Raw genomic sequence first — 24,342 nt, 5'->3', positions numbered from 1 at the left:
CTCTTCATCCCCACGGAAAAAAAGAAAAAGAAAAGCTGCCTTGGTTACCAACAATTTAATAATAAAACGAAATACATCAATCATCTTTTCTTCTACCTTATTGATGTCTGGACGTCTATTAATTCTGAGGAAATGAAGGACGTCTGAAAGAGATCTTCTTGGGGAACTCTGGACTTAATGTTATTGTTTTTTCTCTCTTCTTTCACTAAATGCATATATATCCGTACTGGAAATTAATGAAAATCTTCAACACTGTAGGGGCATTGTGTGTGTGTGTTTCTGCAGATTTTTCTTACAGAATGTCAAGTATATGCCTCAGGAAAAAAAAATCAACAACAAAACTAGAACACACTTTTTAAATTCATTTAAAGCAGATGCACCGAGTTTTCTTTTTACTTCACCAAGTGTATGCTCAGATGTTACCTCTATAGCAATTAATTGACACTTTAAAGGTCTTTAAATTATTGTCCCACTTTCTTAATTAAAGTACATCCAGGGCTTGAGCACATTCGTCTCTATATGCATATTTTCATAAGTAACAGAGTCCACAGAGTGCTAATTGATATCCCGGTCTCCAGACAATACTTTACTAAATGAAATGACAATTATAACCAATTAAAATTCACTTTACATACCACTGCACCTATTCGATATGTATTATGCATGAAGACCGAGAGTACACTGCCTTCCTGTTTGGGCTTTCTGTGTGCCTCAGAAATTGATGGACAGCTCCGAGATCTTCTTTTTAGCACATCTGCCCTCCTCAAACCAAGGGTCACCTGGGGGCTCATCAAAGAGCCTATATTTTGGCGTAACTTTGATTAAATAACTAATAAGAGTGGATATTTGTTGAAGAGAAATTCTCTTCTCATATGCGCCTAACACAGATCAGGAGAGCTTCTTTACAGAAGGATTCCTAGGATGAAGAGTCTAACAGATATAGAGGGGTCGAATTGCTTAGCTTGTCCCCCAGCTTGGATTCAAGTTATCCTCCAAAACAAAGCAAAACAAAACAAAAAGGAACGGCTATATTTCACTGTAACCTGTTGCACTCTGCTTGATTAACGGGAAATTTTTACACTTGTGTATTTCGCCAAGGCCCAGTTAACCTTGAATCGGTATCAAAAGCATCAAAAGCTAAAAACACATAATGATTGACATATGGATTACATGTGCCTGTTTATTAAACAACAATCCTTCCATCTCCTGTCTTTTCACATTTGGAAAATTTTAAATCAGAAATAATCTGTAAAAAAAAAGAGAGAGAGAGAGAAAAGTGAAATTACAAAAGAAAGGATGGGAACACAAAGAAAGAATTCTTTGATGAAAATAATCCTATTTTAAAACTAAGAGTCAGCTTCCAATTTGGAGAAGCATATGTAATTCCACGGCCAGCTTTTCTAGGGTGTGACTTGGTCTGTGCCTCCATCTCTTCCCACACTGGATATGCTGAGGTGTGTGTAAAGTTCCACAGCCAGCAACCCCATCCAATCCTTACAGGGATCGCATTTTTATTCACTGATCATGTGGATTTTGCATGAAATAGACTCATTTCCAAGCAACAAGTGGTGCTTTCCCCTTCTTAGTATTTCGACTCCGGGTTCTCTGGACTTATCTCTCTCAGATCCATAGACTGTTCACTTATCAACTATTTTGCCAAAGCTTGGATGACAGGGTAGCTGCAGTTTTCTCCTGAAAGCAATTCACTGCATGTGGAAAACAGAGCAGCGTTCTTGTAAGCCAGGTTTTTGTTTGTTTGTTTGTTTGGTTGGTTGTTTATTTTTTTAATGAAGTGTCACGTGAGTTATTCGAGAAGTAAACACTTTAAGTCTGACATTAATTTGTGAGATAGTTGCCTTTAAAATGGATATGTATTTTTTTCATGAGCCTTGAGTTAAACATTTAGTAGAACCTAAGATTAAAAAATAATCATCCTGATTTGTGGAAGTTGCAGTTTATGAGATGAGCCCAATAGCTGTTAATTGGGCCGGCCACCTCCAACATGCTAGAAATACAACAACTGGGACTCCTTCTCATCAAGTTTTTACCTTAATTTATGAGCAAATAATAATAAATAACTATAAATACACTCATAATTGTATACATAACATCACAAATTAGATAGTTTATTCCTTAATTTTTATATTTTCCATAGAGATTTTCCCCTCTCCCTCTGTCATGTAATCTGGCTTTGTTATTCCTGCCTCTGGAACAGTATATTTCATACCCTGAACTGTGGACTTCGACATATCACGTATTCCAAGCATGTTTAGCTACAAAAAAATTGGAAATCATTTTATCTCAGTTATTTTAACTAAATTCCCCTTTAAAGTAATCTCAGTGTTATTAATTACTAAACTCTGCATTTTGTTTCTACACTCCATTTACAGTAGGAATAAATATTTTCCTTAAAAATGATACGGTTGTGACATTTTTATTACATTGTAAATATTAACAATTTGGTTTTCTTTTCATTTTTGGTATATCAAGTATCACTAAACATTCTCTAGGTGCCAAAATAATCTTACAACATTTTTTATAATTATGAAGATTAAATTGCATTAAGTTTATCGTTTTTTTTTAATTTTGTTTAGCTTTTTTTTTTTTTTTGAAAAGTTGTTTTGCACAGTAAATGAAGTGCCAATGCAGACAAATGTAACCAACATTAAGCTGGCCAATAGAACTGAGCAAACTGCTAAGGTCATTAATATAATTTGTTTTGGCACTGTTACATCTCCTAGTGCTACTCTGGGTAGTTTGCCGGGCACATCAATTTGTTTTCAGCTATTGTGGAATGGGCTATCTTGGCTTTCATCCAAAGCACCCTCTCGATTTGCATATCTTTGTTATCATTTCAGGTTCTCAGAACATACTGTGGGCTATCACACCATCTGCACCAAGATCCTCACATCCAAACACAAATTAAAAATGAAAGTGTAAAATTAGCAAGGAAACAATACAGACCTTTATCTCATTCTCCCTCTGTTCATTTTCAAAAGAGAAACTTGCTTGTAGCCAAGCATAGCAAAAAAGGCTTTTATTAATTGGACTGGCATCAAGCATGCATACATAAAATTGTTTATTTTTTTCCTATAAAGGGGTTGCCTGACATAAAAGGGTCTTTGAAGATGACATTCAGATTTTGACATTTGCATGATATTGTATAAATATCAGAGGTAGGAGACTTTTCTGACAAACCAGATGGGTCAAAAAAGAAAGAAAGAAAGAAAAGAAAGAAAGAAAGAAAGAAAGAAAGAAAGAAAGAAAGAAAGAAAGAAAAGAAAAGAAAGAAAGAAACACACTACCATAACATAGATATTATTCCTTTGCCTTAACGGTACTAACTTTTCCTCTAAGCTAGGGGTTATTATGCAGGAAAAACAAACAGACTTGCCTCAAACCAGAACCATCCCCCTTTAAAAAAGAAAGAAAAGAGGGGGGGGGGGAGAGACAGAGAGAGAGACAGAGAGAGAGAGACAGAGAGACAGAGGAATACATGATCTTGGAAATTTTTGAGATCTATTCTGTATTTCAATGAAGAGCACATAAGGTGTCTGAATCTTGACCTACGTGCTGTAGTAATGGGGTCTCATTGTTCAGCTCGTTACTGCCGGATGGTATTAGTTTGATTGTGGGCTGTGCTTTCGAGTGTTTTCTGGGGGTGAAGGGCTTTCTGAGCCTTTATATGTGCCAACATCTGGATAAGCAGGATTCGCTGTTTTCCTTCCCTTGGCGATTTCTGAATACAGACAGAGCCTGTTTATGATTTCCTCACAGCAATAATCGTGTTCCAGCTCACCCTACCAGGAGAGTGTGTATATTAAGGAAAAAGGGAGGGATAGAAGAAGAAATAACCAAGGAAGAAAAGAAGCATCTAAATAAATGACAGCGAGAGGCAAATGCAGCAAGAGAGAAGGGCACAGGAGCAGGGAATTTGCTGAAGGGGTAGCTTCCACGTGGCTTTCAGAGCCGACTGAAGGGAATCTCTTCCACCTGAGTGTATAATAGAGCAGCTCCAATTTGATTAGACTCCTTGACCTTTGTTGTCAACCAAGAATCACAGAGTCAGCAAGCTGTACACTGAAGTCATTGAATGCAATTGGCCTTAAGCGGAGACCCTTGCCTTCTCCAGGTCCCTGTTAGTGCATGATGGTTTCCTCATGCTCCCGCTGTTGAAACTATCTCAGTACATTGCAGGCCGTCTGTGGAGATGTCTGTAATTCTGTTTGTCAAGGACTGCCTATGATAATGTTCTTCTGCTCCCCAGCAAAGTCCCCACTAAACAACGAGCACAGCCCTTCTTCAGGCATCATGATATCTCAGCTTGCAGGTCAGCACTAGTTGCTTGCAAAGGAAGATCCTGGATAAAGTTAGGGATGCTGATGCACGCTCATGCGCCCCAGACTATTTGTTCAGCGGTCATTCTTTCACTTGGTTGAAATCTCAGTGCCTTACCATTGTGTTCTGGGTCAATAGCTCTCCCCATCACTGTCCTGATGTAATTCCACATGTTCTTTAAGTCTTTTACTGAGGTGCTTGGAGCATCTCTGCTGCAGGCTAGTTATCTGTATCTTACATTCGCTGCTCCTGAAAAAGCATGTTGATTCCTGTCTAGCCAGTTCCCCTTAGCTCCCAGCATTCTCCGTCTCTCCTCTGCCACAAGGTTCTCTTTATGCTTGTTTGAATTTAAGTGCAATTAAGGAAAAAGAGTTCCGGGAATGAAACTATGGGTAAAGCAGAGTCTCGTGGCATTAGTTTTACATACAATGAGTCAAATCTCTGACCACCTGCTGGAGAATTCTTGCTTATCTGGTGAATGTGCACCTACCGAGACACCCAGACCTGGGGACCAGTCCCCCACCCACACGGATTGGCTGGAGTGAAGTCCTACTCTGCGGTAACAACTTCTTTCACAACTTTTTTTGAGACTTGTTAGCCACTCTGATTGACAGCTAGCATAAGTGTCTCAAAGAACAAGTAAGAGATTTAAAAAAGAGCCAAGGATTCCCTCCACCCCCGGGGCTCCTAAGCCGTCCACATTCTGCTTTCCACCTCCCACGTCTTCCGTAAGTAGAGTTACAATCTGGAGGAGCTGAGCCATCTGCACTACCGCGTTCTGGGCTAACCCCATGTCCACATTGCATGCTCATTTCTTTCTTCCTATGCTCAGTTTATTGTGCTGGTTGCTCTGCTCTTACTAGATGGGTACCCATTGCCAGAACTGACACTGTTTGTCTGTCTCAGTCAGCCCCCATTCTGTACCTGCAGGCAACGCTGACTTTCCATGAAACATTGGTCTTTACCGCCTCTTCTGTCTTCCTTCTTTGCTTTTGACCTTGAGTGCTGTTTCCACTCTTGTTATCCGTATATGTTTTCATGTGGAAGTCCTTTATGGAAACAACTGATAATGTTCCTTATACTGGTAACGAGATTGTTCATATTCCCGGATAAGGAGAAGCAGGAGGTCATCTTTAATGAACTCCTTCTATTGTGTGTCAGGATTGTTCTCACTTATTCCTCCTCTCTCTTTCTTTTCCTGTAAGAAATCTTTCTCTCTGCCAATGACGACTATAGAAAATAGAAATTCAGTTTTGTCTCTGAGCCACATGTTGCAGTAAATTCAGCCAACTACCTTGTAAACCCTCTAAACTTTACAGAGTGTCTTCTCTCTGGGGTCTAAAATCTCTGCCCTTTAGGAAATCCCCCCAGAGACTATGCTTCCAGAAAATTCTGTAGCCCTGAGTGAGCATCAGGACTCTTTCTATGTGGGAAAACCACAGCCACCTGGTGCTACTTGATTTTCACAGCTCCAGATTTAAAACCAAGTGTCTTTAGTCCAGCAGACAGATTTATGGTGTTGGCATGGAAGACTGATATTAGGTATCCATCTTTCCTTTTCCAAGACCTATCTACCAAGAAACTAAATAAATCAATAAAATAAACTTACAATTAAACAATTTCAGCATCAAGGGGGTCCACAGAACTCCTAGACCTCAGAAACTCGTGCTCAGAAGAAGCCAGAGCAATGAGTCACATAAAAATGGAATGAACTTCAATTGGAAATAATAGGAAGAGAACAAAAGTAAGGTAAAGATGAGTAGCAGGAAGCAAAAGATGAAGGAATTGCTGAGAAACTATTGATATTTTAGGGAGCTAGAGAATTGGACCAAAGACTGGTGATTTGAAAAATCAATGAATAAATTGACAGCTACCTTTATCAACACAGAAAAGGGCTAAATGAACACTATTTGTATAAAAATTATCAAGGAATAAGTCATATTTTCAAGCAAATAAAAGTTCCAAAAGTTATGAGATGCTATTTCATATATATTTGTCTTAAAAATATATTCAGCTTACTAAAAAATCTAAATAAATTTTTTTCAAGAATACATAATATAACAAATCAAAAGAATAATATAGCCAGTGTGCATATGAAGAACGAAAAGCAGCCAACATGCAAACCCAGACTCCATTATGTGGAAGTTTCACCAAACACGTGGAGACAAGAAGTTATGACACCATTCCAATAGCATGTCATGAGACAGATAAATGAAAATGTGTGATTTAATTGGTGAGATTATTATAAGACTCAAGAGTGGCGCACACTTTGATAAAACTGGCACAACAGGATCCCCAAAGAACAACCTCATTTAGGAACATCTCATCACCTATTACATGCCCTTTGCAATAAGGAACACCAGATGATAAGATTTGGTAAATAAAGAAATGACAGATACCCTAATTTAGTAAAAGGATTTTTAAAATTAATAATGAATCAAAGACACAAAAAAAATCCGTTTCAAAGAAAAATTAATACACATTGCCCTTGAACACTGGATGCATACTTAACTTGACCACCAATGGCAAAAACATGGCTCCACTATATGGACAAGCTGAATGATCCACTTGACTAATGATGCTGAAAAGAACTCTCGTGTCTATTACATTACACGAGATGTAAAAAAGATGCAAAATGTATAGCCCAGGCAAAGCTGACACCTAACAGAGTTACACAGATACTTGCTGTTGGATAGAGCAGGCCTGCTTTCAAAAGTCAATCCCTAGGGTGCATCTTCAGATATAAAATGAAATGAGCATAATACAAAAATATGCAATCAAATACCCATCAATAGAGGATGACTGAGAACATTAGAATGTAGTTTTAACACAGAGAAAAGTAATTTTCATGTACAGATACGGAGTTATTTGTTTGGCACATTTTAATTTAAAATGCAAGAAATTTTAAGTGGGTATACTATGCCATCTGTCATTTTTGTGTAAAAAGAGGAAAGAATATATTCACATATACATCTATGAATAAGTTTGACATAAAACATTATCACATGTTTATAAAATAAATAAATTCCACACTTTACCAGACACGAAGTAGTCAGACAACACATGGGTTAAGTGGCACAGCACTAAGCATTACCCTTCTCATTGACCACAAACAGTGGAAATTAAGTCTAATATCTCTTCAGTTTCATTTTAGGATCCATTTGTCATCATGGAGTACACCTAGGTCAGTCTGTTGCCACAGACATTTTTACAGGACGGTTGGTCCCATTTCACCAACGAATCATTGGTGGAGAAGCCACAATGACAACGGGGATCGTATTCTAATTAAAGGTACTGAGGTGTAACTGAAGATAAGTTACAATCTCAATGACCACACCAAAAAAAAAAAAAAAAAAAAAAAAAAAAAAAGAAGGAAGGAAGGAAGGAAAGAAGAGAAAATGAAGCAGCAGGTACTGAGACAAGTTCTTCAGTGCTGGCCCCTTGTGGCAACAACCTGCTTGGTTATGACATATGATGGTATAGAAGACCTCCCTGGTCATGGCTGCAGCAAATGCCTAGCAGAGATTTTTTTAGAGCATGCACCAAGAAAGTTGGGGTGAAAGTGGAGACAGAGAAATGGCAGAAAAGAGAAGCAAGCACAAAGCAGTGCAGACCATTATGCGAATCCAGGCATTCATATGTTCATACATTCATATAACAATAAAAGAAAATCAGGAAGGAAGACCAGCCCAAGAAACCGGTATGATAACTACACTGACCTTGTACAAAGCAAATCAACCAAGCAAGCATAAAGCATCAATGGTTCACACAGTGAGTTCTGCACCACTGAAATAAACATAGACATTTCTCCTCCACGGGCTGTGTCTTTGACCTGAGCTAAATGAATTGCCACAAATTAGAGCCTACCCTTCCTCACAAGAAAAGGGACTCTTGAGGATGTGAGCAGAAACACACAATTGACCACTAATCTTATCTATGAAGTAACATGGCCACTTTCTCAGCTTCTAATCTCCAAGGCAGGATACATAGCCAAGCCCAACCAGGGTCAGAAGACCAGAGAAGGTTCCAAGGAGCCACTGTGGATGCTCAGCCAGAGTAGTGGATTTGAAAGAGGAAGAGAAGAAGGTAAGTGAGCAACAATGGATCAAAGCAATCAAAATCAGGTTTGGGCCATGCCTTTCAGTGAAGTTAAGGGAGGAATTCAGACAATTGGATGTAGGATTCTGGACCTCATAGAAGTGCTTGAAATGGGATACAAATGTTAATATTAATTTACTAGTGCTTTCACTGAGTTACCATGATATTTTAGTATTAAACATCGAGAAAGCATATTGACAAGATTAATCGTGGATAGTTTCCAAATCCTGAGTAGAAATGTGTAAAGACGTTTATATAAAATAGCAGAATTCAGATAAAATAGAGATAGATCTGTGGGTAATTTTTTTTAAACCCTAATTGCTTCCACAGGATGGTTTCAATCCTACTTTCTATTTCACATTGCTGAACCAGCAAAACGGCAAACAGCAAAATAACCAAGAATCTATCTCAGTCTCAGAAGGACCAGAGGTTCATCTGGTCCCAATTCTTGCTTGCTCCAAAAATTCCTTTGACAATGTCGGTACAGATGGCCTTCCAGACACTGCATGTCCACATTTGACAGAAAGCCCCACTGTTTTCAAAGTACCCATTGAGTACCGGGATTGTTTCCAGCACTCACTATGAATCTCTTGCTGGTGTCTTGGGAATAGTGATGCATGTGGAACGTTTTATCTTTGCCTACTGTCATTCTTTTCAAGACATAGACCCTCACCAACATCCTATAAGCCCTTCAGTGCAGGTCATAGACTCAGACCTAACGTTCTGACATACGGCTTATTTAGGGCGAATGTTTATTCTTAGGCTTAGCTATACACTGAAATAATATCGGAGACACATGACAGCAGGGAATCTCATGGACAACTGTGGTTTGTTCTAGATTTCAGAATTTTGGAAAATTTCAGGTGACTTTACATTGCATTTAGAACACTTAGTCTGGAGATTTAAGGCAGATGATAATTCTTTGAAGCACCTGCTCTTCCCTGATTTGAAGGTGTGTTCTTAATGGTCATGTGCTGGGAATTTAATTCCCAAACTCATATGTGCAGGAGATGGTGTTCTGAGAGCATCAGTGACTTTCTAAGCAGACAGACCAAGTCTCCTCATGTGAGACCCTTTGCTATGCTGTGATATAGCCAGAGATTCTCACCAGACACTTCTATTTGTTAGCTTCTAGAACCCTCAGCTACACAACTGTCTGTTCGCCATGTGTTTCATCATTTTGCTACAGTAATGGAAAACAAACTAAGCCTGGTCTGGTTGTTGTACTACAATGGTGTAGCAGGATGAAAACTCTCCGCTTGAAGGGTACAGGACTGGTCAGTGCTTACTATGTCAACATCTGGAGCATGTTTAAGTTGAGTTAAATGACTACACTACATAAAATCCTGTTATTTGTAGATGACCCAGTATGGGGTGTACAATCATAGCCTTCAGAAACTACCTTAAGACAACCTGACTTTTCAGATTCTAATTTGTTACTCATTTGAAGTCATTCAGAATAGTGAGTCCTCAGGTCATAGAGAAAAGGTTTGTTCAAATGATATAAGTGGTAATCTATGAATATTTGGAGAAATAAATACAAAATAATGACACTGGCACTCATAAATTTTATATTTGCTGTCTACCTGAGTAATCAAATAGCTATGCTGATATAACTACATGGAAACTCAGATTCTTGAAAAGAAGCATCCATCAGAATTAATCCTGAGCTTATTAGTGTTTTGGACCCCAACTTTTTACTCTGTGATTCAGGAGGCTGAAGCTTGAGCACAGGACAGCAGTTTGCACTTGGGATTTGTTCCATATCAGTTGTTCACTGAGGACACTGGATGACCCATGCTGGACCTTCATGACAATTGCTTACCTTTGTGTCATCACTTTTGTCTACAGGAGCCTTCCAAAAAATTCTACTTCGATAAAACATTGTAGATGCACTGGATTCCTCTGTCTGGCTTTCTGGGTGACTCTAGATAGTCCTCCTTCTTGTAATGCTTTTCACATGGTGACTGGAGTTCCCAAGAAGCATCGATTTATTCCACGTGAAGAGTCAGACTGACTGATTTAGATGTGATTGGTCTCCCAATAGCTCTTGTCTTAGACTCCTGGTCCCAGTGAGATAATGTTGAACGTGGGTCTTAATGAACGCAATTAGGTCATTTTGACATTGCCTTCATGAAACATTTATATAGTTCTGACATGAACTGCTAGTCCTCTCAAAAATTAGTTGCTATAAGACATAAACTACCCCCTGCATGCCGTGGCCATTTTAGCTTGCCAATTTACTCTCCTCTTTGCATGTGTGATGACTTTTATCATGTAATAACAACCCAAGAGATCATTCCAGAGCCAGCAACACATTATTTGGAATGCCAGCCTCAAAAATGTAAGCTAAGTAAATCTCTTTTCATAACAACAGCAACAACAACGAAAATCCAACTTCTGTGATTTTTTTTCCAGCAACACTAAATTGACTGATACATTAAATAAGCTTAATTTGACCAGATATTCATTCAGCCTCACAAAGTTATAGCCCTTGGACAAAGAACAGCAGTTTTAGACCCTGATAGAGCATTGGAAAAACTCAGACTGCATCTAGGACCAGATTCAGAAACTTGGTTGTAAGATTCAGCAATCTGTGCTTTAAAAAAAATGAGCAGGTGTGCAAGTATGGCTGTTAAGCAATGAAGTTGACAATCCAGCTACACAAGCATCATGTTTAAAGTTCAGCAAACCTTGTTTTCTTTTCTCTTACTTCACAGGTTACATCACACTGATGATAAGAATTACAGAAACAGGATCTATAAAGACTTTCCATCCATTTACACCTCTTCAAACTTCAATTTGTACAGGCCCTAATTTGCCTAAAACAAACCACTTAAAATATATAAAATAGATATATCTTTGAGACCATATCACCTTTATTACCGAATTTCCATATAGTCCACAGTTGAAACCTTATATAAACATCCTGGCTTTGGTTCATAATTATGAAATCCACAGGGTCACATTGGCTACGAAATCCTCCACAACATCCATGGCTACGAACATCTGGTGTGCAATTTCACATAAACACATTTGACTTTGATGAAACTGAAACTATGAAATTTAAACAAAATGGTGTTAGGGTTGAATCCCAAAAGGGAAAGAAAGGAACTTGGGTTTCTGTTTTTCTTTTTTGAAACCCAGGTGCACATTAAAGTTAATGTCAGGACACACACTTGTGTCATTTGGCTCTAGAGCACATTTTCCTCCCTAATGGCATCAAACAGGCTACATCAAAATAACCACAGGTCTCACGCAGAGATGGGTAAACTCCAAACTTCCAGCTGAAGAGAAAGGAAGGAAGTGGTCTGGTAGTGCTCGTCATATGCCCCATTCTAGCTGAACCTTCAACTTGATGTCAGTGGAAACCTTCAAGGGCAGCATTGTCTTCTCCTTCAGATTGAATTACTTAGTTAATCAATTTGGGAACCTCATTCACAGCGATATCTATCTCAGATGCTGTAGGGAACCAGAGGCCAACAATTTCTTTTCATCTTTTTTTCTTACAGAATAACTTTTTTTTTTAATTTAAAAAAAGATGAGTGTTTATGTCCCTTTGGGATGCCTTAGTGTATATTATTCAAGTTTGAAATAATGTAAGGAGGTTCTTTGAGATACACTTTTTTCTGAAAGGATATATCCTCAATTATAAAATCTTCAAAAGTGAATGAATTACATCTGAGATGGGATTTTCATGATTTACGTTTTAAGCAATTTTAAACTCCAAGTAGGAACTAGAGAAGAGCCTTTTTACTTAAAAGCATGCCCTGCTCTTGTAGGGGGCTGGAGTTCATTTCCCAATGTCCTTATCTGGTGATTAAGAACTGGCTGTTACTCCAGCTCTAGGGGATACAAAGCCTCTAAATTCCTAGGGACCCTATACGCAAGTACCCACTCACATACCCTCACACAAACACATGTGCTTATGAATATGCACATCCTTCTGGGTCAATTTTTTATTGTTTCTGTATATATAACTTCAAATCTGACTACTCTTCATTGGGCAATCAAAAAGGGCAGCTCATCACTGAGAGAAGCCATTCTTCTCCCAATAGTCACTAGCTGCCTGTTATTCTTTGCTTAAGGAAGGAATTGGCAAAATTTTTGCCCTTCAGTGTTAATGTGTCCACTAATATTACTGTTTTTCTTGTCTTTAAGCAGTCATTTCTAGAGAGATTGTTTCATAGCGGTTTTCCTGGTATTCCGGGTCCTGTAACCTTCAGACCCCTCTTTTACCATGCTCCCTGAGCCACAGATGCAGGAGCCCTGATGTAGATGCATCCATTTTGGCTGGGTTGCCCATGATTCATGGATGCCTGTATTTTGTTGAATTGTGGTTTTCTGTGATGGTCTCCATTTGCTGTAAGAAGAAGTTTCCTTAACAAAGGTGATAGTTACATTTATCAGAGTGAATAATGGTAAGATGTAGCATGATTAGTAAAAACCCAGAGGGAGATATTGGGGTTAAACCTGAAGATCAGAAAAGCAGAACATCCAAGCCACTAAGAAATCTGCAGACTGAAAGAACCTGAGTTCCTGTGTCATCTGGCTTATTCCTCTCTAGTTCTGGGATTAAAGGTGTGAGCCACCTCCACCTGGATCTGTTACTGCGTTGATCTTGTGTAGCCCAGAGTAGCTTTGAACTCACAGAAATCCATCTGCTTTTGTCTCCCAAAACCTGGGATTAAAGGTGTGTGCCACCACTGTCTGGTCTGTAAGACTGACCATTGTGGCTGGTTCACTCTCTGATCTTCAGGCAAGCTTTATTTATTAAAATAGAGATGAAATATCATTGCAATAAGATTTAGAATATAGTAAGGATTTTCACAGGTCTAGCAAAATTGTGATAGCAGATTATCTTCTGAGGACTATAGTGTCACTAGCACCAAGACCCTGGCTATGTTTTCAGGACTAAGCATATTTTTCTTCTTGCATGGACCTTAAGTCCAAATAAATATCTATTGTTTACCACAGAATGCCACTTGTACCTTTACGAATATTTCTCCATGCTGATAATTGCCATGATTCAATTGCTTAATTGCTTTCTTCCTTGGTGTCTTGCATAGAATATTGTGGAACTGTGGGTGAAGGGTTACAGGAAAGAGGCTTTCAAGTCAGACCCAGCTCAAGTCATCTGAATCTTATGTACTAGGTGCATGGTATGAGACAACCTAGACCTATCTACATCGATGATGTATATTGTTCTGGGTCACTTGGATTACCCCGACTAACCACTGGAAAGAAGGTTTCTCCTGCTGTTCCAGAAATTTGGTATTTTATGGGACATGTGGAGAGCATTGTTAGCCCAAATATCTTATCTTAGCCTCCACGTGTGTATTCATACATATTGTGCATAATTTTAAGTAAATACTTAATGTAACAGTAATATGATTAATTGAAGCTTTATCATACAACAACCTTGGCATCATTTGTCCCTTGTTCTCCTTTATTGACCTTCCTGCCTCCTCCCCATTTGGAACTCACTTCTATTTCCCAGATCATATGACCTTTACCTTTTAAAAACTTATCCTATAATTCGTTTTAATATTTCTGCCTACCTCATAATTCATTAGGGGTATAATGTATTTTTGTAAATTTCATTTTACATTCCAACCACAGTTCTCCCTCTACCTCTCCTCCTGCTCCACTACCCCCAGTTGAGCTGCCAACCACTCCCCACAATGGGTAAGGGCTCCAATAGGGAGTCAACAAAGTCTGATATTAAGATGGGGTAGGACAAAGCCCCTCCCCCTTGCTTTAGGACTGAGCATGGTATCCCACCATTGGGAATGGGTTATTGTTTTTTTTGTTGTTGTTGTTGTTTTTTTGGGTTTTTTTTGTTTTTTTTTTGTTTTTGTTTTTGTTTTTGTTTTTCGAGACAGGGTTTCTCTGTGGCTTTGGAGCCTGTCCTGGAACTAGCTCTTGTAGACCAGGCTGGTCTCAAACTCACAGAGATTCACCTGCCTCTGCCTCCCAAGTGCTGGGATTAAAGGTGTGTGCCACCACCGCCCGGCTGGAATGGGTTATTGTTATTCCTCCAACTAATAACCCACTTCTATTATTCCTTTAAACCAAACCATGGAGATACCCGATTAATTCTCCTAAATGAGATTTTTATATGCAAATAAAGAATGATGTTTCTTTGAAAATAAAAAGGAGAGGGAGGAAGGATTGTACAGCCAGAGGGTCAAAGTCATCACAAGAGAACCCTCAGAAACAACTACTGGAGGATCATAGGCACTCACAGACTATAGACTAACAACTAGGGAGCCTGCATGGGACCAACTTTGGTCATCTACGTATATGTGACAGTTGTGTAGCTTTGTCTATATGTGAAATCTTCACAGTGGAATCAAGGACTGTTCCTAATGCTTGAGTTTGCTTTTAAGAACCTATTGTCTATACTTGCATGCCTTACCCAGCCTTAATACAAATGGAGGAGCTCAGTTCCACCTCTGTTTGATATGCTGCTATGCTTTGTGTCTACTCATGGTGGGAGGGGGGCTGTCACCTTCTGAATGGAGACAGAGGAGGAGTAGACAGAGGACCACAAGACAGATGAGAGTTCGGGGGAGGGAACAGGAGGAGAGGAGAGAGGGGAAACTGTTACTGGGAAGTTAAATAAATGAAAATTTTAAATTAAAAAAAAATGAGGTCTTTCTGGGTTAGGGTTATTTCATTCAATACAATTTTGTCTAGGTTCATCCATTTACCATAAAATTCACGATTTAATTTTTTTGTACAGCTGAACGGTAATTCCATTCCAGTGTTCATATATACCCGATTTTCATTGGCCAACTGACTGTTAAAAAGCATTTCCGTTGTTTCTATTTCCTAGCTATTGTGAATAGAGCAGTTATGAACATTGCTGAGAAGTTTCTATAAAGTCGGATGTCGAGTTCTTTGAGCATTTTCCTAACAGCAATATTGCTGAGTCATATGGTCAATTTGCTGTTAGTGTTTTGAGCACTCTCCATACTGATTTGCAGAGTAGATATACCAATCTGTATTTCGAGCAACAGTGAATGAGTGTTCCCCATCCCCACAACTGTAACAGTAGTTGTTATCAGCTGCTTTGTTGATCTTAGCTATCTGACTAGGCTGAGATGAAATCTCAGTGTTGTTTTTGTTTGCATTTCCCTAATTGCTAAGAATGATGAAAGTTCTTTGAGGCATTCCTTAGTCAATATTAGTTCATCCATTGGGAACACTCTGTTTAGTTCCCTAACCCATTTTAATTGGATCATTTGTTTCCTTAGCTTGCTTTTATTTCTTGTATATTTTGCATATTAATCCTCTCTCAGATGTATAATGGGCAAAGAATCTCTCCCACTCTACAGGTTTTATCTTCACGGCATTGATTATTTTCTTAGGTGTGCAGAAGCTTTTCTTTTTCTGAGGTCTCAGTTGTCAATTGTTGGTTTTAATTCTATGGCAAATAGAGTCTTGTTTTGATACTCCTTTCCTACACTTATATCTTGCAGGGTACTGTCTACATTGTCTTCTAGCTGTTTTAACATCCATGTTTCATGAGGTCTTTGATTTATATGGATAAGTGATAGATATGGTTCTAATATCAGTCTGTTGTAGGCACCCAGTCTTCCCAGCACCATTTGTTGATGATGCTATCACTTCTCCAGTGAATTGTTTCCTTCCTCCTCAAATATCAGTCATCTGTAGTTGTGTGTACTCCTATTTGGTTCTTATTTTATTCTATTGGTCTACATATCTGTTTTGTGCCAGTTCCATATTGTTTTTATTATTATAGCTCGAGAACATATCTTAAATTCTAGAATATCTCCCTCCAGTAGTATTCATTTTTCACAAGCTTGCTTAGACTACTCAGAGTCTTTCCAGGTTCCATATGAAATTAAGGAAAGTTTCCCCTGTTTTGTGGAGAATGTTGTGGACATTTTGACTTGGATGTCATTGAATCTGTCAATTGTTTTTGGCAGGTTAGTTAATTTTACAATATTAATTCTATCAAATCATGAATATATCATGTTTTTCTATTTTTCAGCATCTTTTTAAGCATCTTTATCCACAGATTTTAATCTTTCATTGTAAAGGATTGCTACCTCCTTGGTTAATTTCATTCTAAAACATTTTATTATCTTTAATGCTACTGAAAGGGGACTGTGTTCAGGTCTCTTCCACAGTATTTATTACTAGTGTCTAGAAAGACTACAGATTTTTGTAACTTGATTTCTTTTTCTTGCTACTTTGCTAAAATTTTAAATTGTTTCCAGAAGTTGGTGAAAATTTTGGGATCTCTTACATATAATACTGTATCATCATGAGCCCCTCTCTCACCTCTCAGATTTTTGATATGACCAATCTTATGCAAGTCTTATACAGGAAATCATTGCTTCATGGAGTTTATGAGAGTAACAGCTATGTTATAACCGGAGTAATATGCCTCACCATCCTCAGTCCTTATTTACTTTACATTCTTCTCTATAAAGATGTTCTCTGAGCCTTGGTAAGACCCTATTTCTGAAAACATGTAGCATACTTTATTTACAGGTTATGCGATAACCAAACCAGAGCTGGAAGATTCTTTTATGCTACCTTTTATTTTATACAGAGTGCAGAGACATGGAGGGAAAACTAACGACTACAGAAAAGTATTGAAATATTCTTATAAATCTTACAAGGGTGAGAGATTCTAGTGCACACTGAAAATAAGCTATTTATTTACAAATGACACATATCATAGAGCATCAATTTCTCTTGTTTTTACTGTGGGTTTTGGTTTATTACCAAGCTGGATGGGTTGCTGATAAGGTAATAGAGACTGAAGCTGTAGCCATTATGTTTCAACTTTAACATGGGACTTACTTGGCCACAGCACTAAAACAGACCTAGATTTTTGTAGGATAAATTCCCATGATCTCAGGCTTAACAAAACTTCCAACCTCTGTTCCAGTGCAGACATAGTCTCATGTTCCATTATTCTTTCAATGTTCTCTACTTTTTCAAGACTTTACATGATCAAGAACACATCACTGAAACAGAGACAGAGTTGGACACCAGCAGTGTAGCAACCTCCTTTCTCCTTTTCATGTTGAGCCTTAAAGGGAAATGGAAAAGAACCACAAAAGGTCTGAGAAACACACTGTATTCTTAACGATCTAAGTAGGTCTCACTATACTTAGGGCAAGGAGAAAGTAAGTGATGAAGACTTCAAGTGGGCATCAGTAAAATCAAAGATGATTCAAATCCCATTGTATAAATATGGTTGAAAACAGCAAGCTTTCTATAACCTGTTAGGGTAACATTGACTGATACACTTATTTAAAAATAAATGTTTTTGAATTATGTGAATAAAGTCCATCTTCAAACTGATATGATTCAATAAAGAAGAAATTAGGAAAGGATGGTCAAATATAAATGTAAGAAGTGACTTGTTTTATTAACAAGGAGTCAAAAGAGCGGTAGGTTGCAGTTATAGCAGATATAAGGAACAATCAGTATCAGTGGGGCCAAGGTAGAGCACCCCAGCATGTACATGGCTTGCCCTCAAGGATGGGATACCCAACTGGCTTGAGTAAGCAAATTTGGCTTGGCTAAGGTATAGAAATTATTTTGCCATTATGGTGGTAGGAATGAATATTCTGTCTGGGATTTGTTAGAAATACACCCTGTAATGTGTTGACAAAAGCCTCTGGAAGTGACACAAAATCAGTCAATAAGTACAGCCTTGACCTGGGAAAGAGCCAATCTAGTGACACTGTGGACTTTTTCACTCTGCAGAAGCTTGAGAGAGGAGCAGCCTCCCAGGCCACAGCATCAGCTATGCAGATAGTCTAGCTGCTCAGGTGCTGTGCATTCATGGCCATTTGCATCACTGGTCCTAGCTTCTGTTGGCCTACTAGGCAAGGCATCAACTACAGAGATGGTCTAGGTGCTCAGAGGGTGGATATATGAGTCATGTACATTGCTGATTCTGACTTATGTGGGCAATATTTCAGAAATAAAACAAGTTTGCTAGGTAAGGAAGGTGTAGGGATTAAACCCAACTTGGAAACTGGGCACATATTTGTTCTATTCACAAGATTCTAATGGGGAGATCAGAAGGAGCTAGCATGGTCTTTGGTAGACATGTTGAGTTGGAAGATCTTGTGGTGATGAAGTGAAGGTTGTTGGTAGCACATTGAATTCCTACAACTTCAACCAACTGTGATGAAGAAAATAACTGATGAGCTGCTGAGTATGCAAAGCCATATACAAACCTAGTCCAGATCTGTGAAAACTGTCACTTCCTTAGCTTACCAAGAAAACAATGTAGAAAAAAGAAACATTTCTCTTTTGCAATACCTCCTCAATGTCTTTGACTGATGACAGTCCTGTGTAACTGGCAAAGCTAAAAAAACTCATAATAATGAGATTAGGAGTTTAATACAGCATTAAAGGAGAGAAAAGGAAGAAGGAAGAGAGGGAAGAAGAAAGAGAGAGAAGGAAGAAGAAAGGGAGGGAGACATAGGAACTTTATATTAATGCAACTCAAATCTCTCTGTTAAGCTAAGGAAAATGTAGTGTTGGTGTGCCATCGCATGAAATTATCCTTCTATCAAACTGTGGAATTTAACCCTTTTTACAATTACAATTGCCAAAGTTGGACTTGTGTAAAGAGAGTGTAAGGTTTCAGATGACAAAGTCTTGGGAAATGTGAACTTTTGAAATATTCACATTTAACTCAGGGTTTTCAGTGACCATATCCAGAGGACTTTGAACTTAAAAGGCCAGAGTCCACTTCAATAGTTTCATTTCCTATTTCATTGACCTGAGACAGACCCAGGAGTCAGCATCTTTGTGTTGCCAACTTTCCCACACATAATTCCAATGTGCAGTCGTAGTTGAGAAGCATTGCTCAAGAGATGAGCAAAAGCTGAGAAGGGAGCAATGAAACCTGGGAGGGGGAAGATGAAAGATTATCCCCTACCTCCCTACTTCCTCCAAATCAGAAGACAGTGATACAATGTAAAGAAACTTTTAATACTCATGGAGACATCATTAGCACTAAGAGGAAATCAGGGAAGCAATTGTTTACACTAGGCCATGAACAGGTGAACTCATAAATAGCAATTGAGTCATGGGGAAAGATATTACTATTTGGTTGCTCTATGAGAAATCAGCACAGGCTTATAACAATGTGGTTCTTTATGAGCACTGACTGTGACTTCAACATATATAAAGAGAAAACCAAGGAGTAGCATTACCTTTTTTTTCTTGCTTCTTCATTCTTTTGTGATCTGGTTGTATTAAGAGTTGAATATAAAGACTTAAGACTAAAGTACAATTGTAGTTTTCCATTTACACAGTCTCATATTATCATGGCATGGCTAGAAATGGAGCTTGCTTCTTCACAAACCAGGGTTGTATTACTTACACATCAACACTTCTTGGGGGCATGGCGGTGACTTCCATCATTGTAGTGGTCTACATACCAATGGAATTGTACATTTTTCCTTGATATTCATCCCTATCAGTGCACATTAATACACATTGCCTTTGTTACTCTTTGTGACATTCTTTCTCATAAATATTCCCCATAGTTTTCTTGACACAGCCTAACTACTTCTTTCTTTGGAATGCTTCTCATGACATAGTTAAAACCAAAGACCAACCCCCAATGTTTCTAGGGAAGAAGCCAGAGAAGGATAGAATTCGCTGTGTGTGTCTCTTCCATTAAGAATCACTGTCCCCAATGCATGGCTGTTTGGAGTCTATTTGTTAAAATTCACGTGTGTCCAGCTCTTATATATGTATAATTAGTAAATAAATGACTAAGAACACAAGTATTCTTTGATGGAGGGAAATATAAACATTCCATTGGATATACTGATAGAATAACTAAAGCATTGTTTGTCATATCACAGGCAAACAAATATGTTTTAAAAGCAGAAGAGAGAAATGATAATAAATTTCATGAGAGATATGCCTGTAAAGGAAACACAAGGAGGATTTGTTTTTATGCCATGAAGGGCAAATTTCTCTCTGATAATAAAATGAATTTGATCTAAATAGAAAGATGTAGTTTGGGAGGATGGTACTGATCATTCCAAACAGGTTAAGGGAGCCTATCTTTGTTTTCCTTTGTAGTTTCAAAACAATATTTTGACCAAATCATGTGGTAAGGAACAGAAGAACAAGGTTTGTGACAAGAATTTCAATAGAGAATAGTGTGTAATGAATCACCTTAGTGACAGGAAAGGGACATCAGAGACATCAGAATGACAGACAGATACAACCTGAATTCTACTAAGGCTGGAGCTAATTTTGTGTTGATACATCTTGCCTCTGTGTGTGTGTGTGTGTGTGTGTGTTTGAGCATGTGTGTGTACATACGCAAGCACACCTTTGTGTGTTTTCCTGGTTAATAGAGTATTTAGGTAGTTAGGTAAGGAGGTCATATCTCAGTGTACTTATTTCTCAATGTGAGGACCTGATGCGGACACCAGGATTCATGATTATCAAAATCCTGATATAAAATTGTATATACACGTAACTTCCCATAAATTTTAAGTTATTTCTAGGTTATTTATAACACTTAATAGGATAGAAATATCATGCACATTATTATTCTGTTCAGGAAAATAATGGTACAGAAAGTCTTGTCTATGGTCTCCAAAGCACAGTCATCTTAGGTCAAGCTACATTTTTTTTTTAATCTGAAGTAGAGAAATCTAAGAATGTGAAACCACAAAGCAAATCAAGGCTCTTAAACTGACATAGAATTTGAACAAATTTGACATACATAATAAATATCCTGAGGATATGTGGGGTCAAGCAAAGAGGTGTGTATATGTGTGCATATCCACACGTGTGTTCCCACATGTTAGCACATGGTAATGACAGAAAAATTATCTAAGTTGCCAAAAATGTGAATACATTTTCTGCAGGTCATTTCAAATTGCTTATTTATTTATATAGTAACTAATCTTTAATTGGCAACTACTGCTGATTTTTAAGTTTTAATAATACATATCAATTTTAAATTTCCACATTTTACTACTTTATTACTAATAATTTTTTTAAAGTACATGATTATAACTTCCAGTTCTAGATATATGCATTAGATTGGAAAAATAAATGTTTAACTCTTTGAAATGATTCTAATTAATTTCGGGTGTCATTCTTCATCTTAATGTTCATGGTATTGGATGTCCTGCCACTTCAGGGTGAATTTGAAATAACTATGTTCTAGTAACATAAATCTATAAGACAGAAACTGGCTTCGTTTGACGCTGCAAGTCTTAGGCTTTTGTGTTTACTGTGCAACGCAGTAAGACACACAGGCTGTAGAGGTATTTTCTGGGAGTGAAAGCTTTCATCTCGACACATCCAAATCACTGAATGTGAACGTCTTCAAGATTGAGGGCTGCTGGCTTTAGTGAGTTATTATTAATTTCCAAGTTAAAGTCGACAGCAAAAAAATATGGCTGCTCTTTGTTCATGGAGAAGGGAGGAGTTAAGAAACATCCATGCCAACTGTCAAACATGCCAGAGACACCACGGCACAAGGTCCTAGATGGAGTAAAACATCTGTTGAAGAAGCAGAATAGAGCTGTTAAAGCATGCTGCTTAGCCTGGTAGTGAAACCAACTGGAAAATTCCCTCACGCATCACTGTGTACCACATTAGGCAGAGATAACATCCTCCTAAGGAAAGGAGAGCGAGTGCCATGGAAATTTGACACAGTAAGAAAACTGTTTCCTTACGCATCACAGTGTGAAGACTGCTCCACAGAACACCCTTAGAGGAAGTGTGCTGTTCATAAGTCAGATGGAGAAATGCTTCAAAGTCTGGAGGAATCTCTCTCCTTGGAAAAATTATAGAGCTCACTAGCAGTTAGCCCACAAGACTCCCTGGTCCCAAGAGGCCTATTGAATGTCAACCCAGGGCTTCTATATTAAATCCTAAACAATTCCCACCCTTTTGCTCAAGAACTTGCTTTCTTTGGAAAACAGTTGGGAATAAAATCATTTCATGTTACTCAAGAGCTGCACTCAAAATTTTCATGGAAGGTAACAGAATCTCCAACAATAATGTTAATGCAGATGGCAGACCTTCAGATCTGTGCTAGTAAGTAAGCATTCAGGAAGGCTAGACAGAAAAGCACACATGCACATGCATGCACAGACACAGACAGACACACGCACGCACACACACATGTACACAATCATGTATACACACATGCAATGTAGAGAGGAAAAAGTTGTCCCGTTAACTCAGAGATGCAGCATAATTTTCAAGTTCTTTCCAATTGTGCCTAATTGAAAATAGCAAGAGAAAACTAAAAGTGAGCAAAATATCATAAGAAGTTGAGAGCAGTGATTGGGGGGAATGAATTTATCAAATCAATAAACGGGGAAGGACACAGAGCAGAGAGAGAATGCTTGTCTGGTCTGCATTCAATTCCCATCATTGAAGAAAATCACATTATTATGTAACGCTTGAGCGCACCCATTGTGCAGTCAGATAAAGACCCCAGCCATACTGTTACAAGGTATCATGAGCGGCTGATATTACATTCAACTTAATTCTCTTGTCACATAACAGAAACAACAATAGCACCTGGCTCCTAAGTGTGCCCAAGTAGACTTGAAGTTCTTAGTCCAATGCTTAACATTTAACTGCTGTTCTCCTTTTTACTAAGCTTGACATCATGAGAATTCCATCAACGAGAAGAGGCCACTAGGATTTTCAGTGGGCCTCAAAACTAATTATAAACACAACTTCTTAGGCTGTGTAAAGATCCAGAAGGGGAATTTATTTCAATGTTTTCTATTCTGAGTGGTATAGACATAAAAAAAAAAGCACCTCGTTTTGACAAGTTTGCTTTATTTTTCCGAGAAAGAAATCTAGGAACACATTTGGATATTGAAATGCCAACATGAACTTGGTCATTGAGTAGAAAAGTCAATTTTCTGCATAGTGCCATTAGCGCTAAGCATATCGTTCACACAGAAGGAAAGGCAGGTTTGAGCTGATCCATACAGAATGGAAACATCTGAGCTATCCATTGCTGCAGTATAACATAGCTTGTGTCTCTATGAAACCAGATGCTACATGAGTCTATTCAGGAGCAAACAACAAGGAACCAATATGTTGTTCAGTGAGGATTGTGTTAAAGTCTAGGGTGGGGACAGCTTGTCTCCACTGAGTATGGACAGGACAGGTATCGCTGATTCAGTCTTAAACACAGAATGCTTACTATGCCCCTCCTGAACATGGACCATAGAGTCATTGCCATAGAAGTCCCCAGCATATTATTTAGCATCCATTCATTTATGAATACATATTACAGACCTATGATGGACTCTACATGCATATTTACTCCAGGACTATGACCCAGACAGTGCTGGACTTAGAGCATTTATAATCTCATGGAAAAAAATCAGACAGTGCACAGGTAAGTGACAGAAACAGTCCCTAGTAGGCACAACCTTCCTTAAGAAAGGGAAGTATAGCAAAGAGACATCGAGTAGGTTGTCAAGACATTTTTTTGTGGAATGAAAGACAGGAAACAGCTCCTCAGCAAATGTCACTTGGCAATCACTCCAGGCAAACACAGATGTCTTCCTCCGAAGGTTAGGAGTGGCAAATTTTCTTCCTTGCCAGCAATGTAATAAAAGACCAAAAGTTACACACCCTCAACCCCCATTAGACATGCCCCCCCCCCCCGAACTCAAATTTCTTGGAACAATTCTCACCTGAGGTCCTCGGTGTCAATGGAAGAAACTTTCTGTGCACGCTATAGTCCAGATCATGTTTAAAGTCTCTTTGTGTTTGTACGCCTTCAATACACACAGCACTAGAAGGCAGAAGTTATTTCATTCCCTTCTTCCGAACTGAGAGTGCTAAGGCACGGGGAGACCTAATCACTTACTAAAGGTC

Source organism: Chionomys nivalis, chromosome 19 (genome assembly GCF_950005125.1).
Source record: "Chionomys nivalis chromosome 19, mChiNiv1.1, whole genome shotgun sequence".
Classification (NCBI taxonomy): domain Eukaryota; kingdom Metazoa; phylum Chordata; class Mammalia; order Rodentia; family Cricetidae; genus Chionomys; species Chionomys nivalis.
This window is presented reverse-complemented; position numbering follows the sequence as displayed.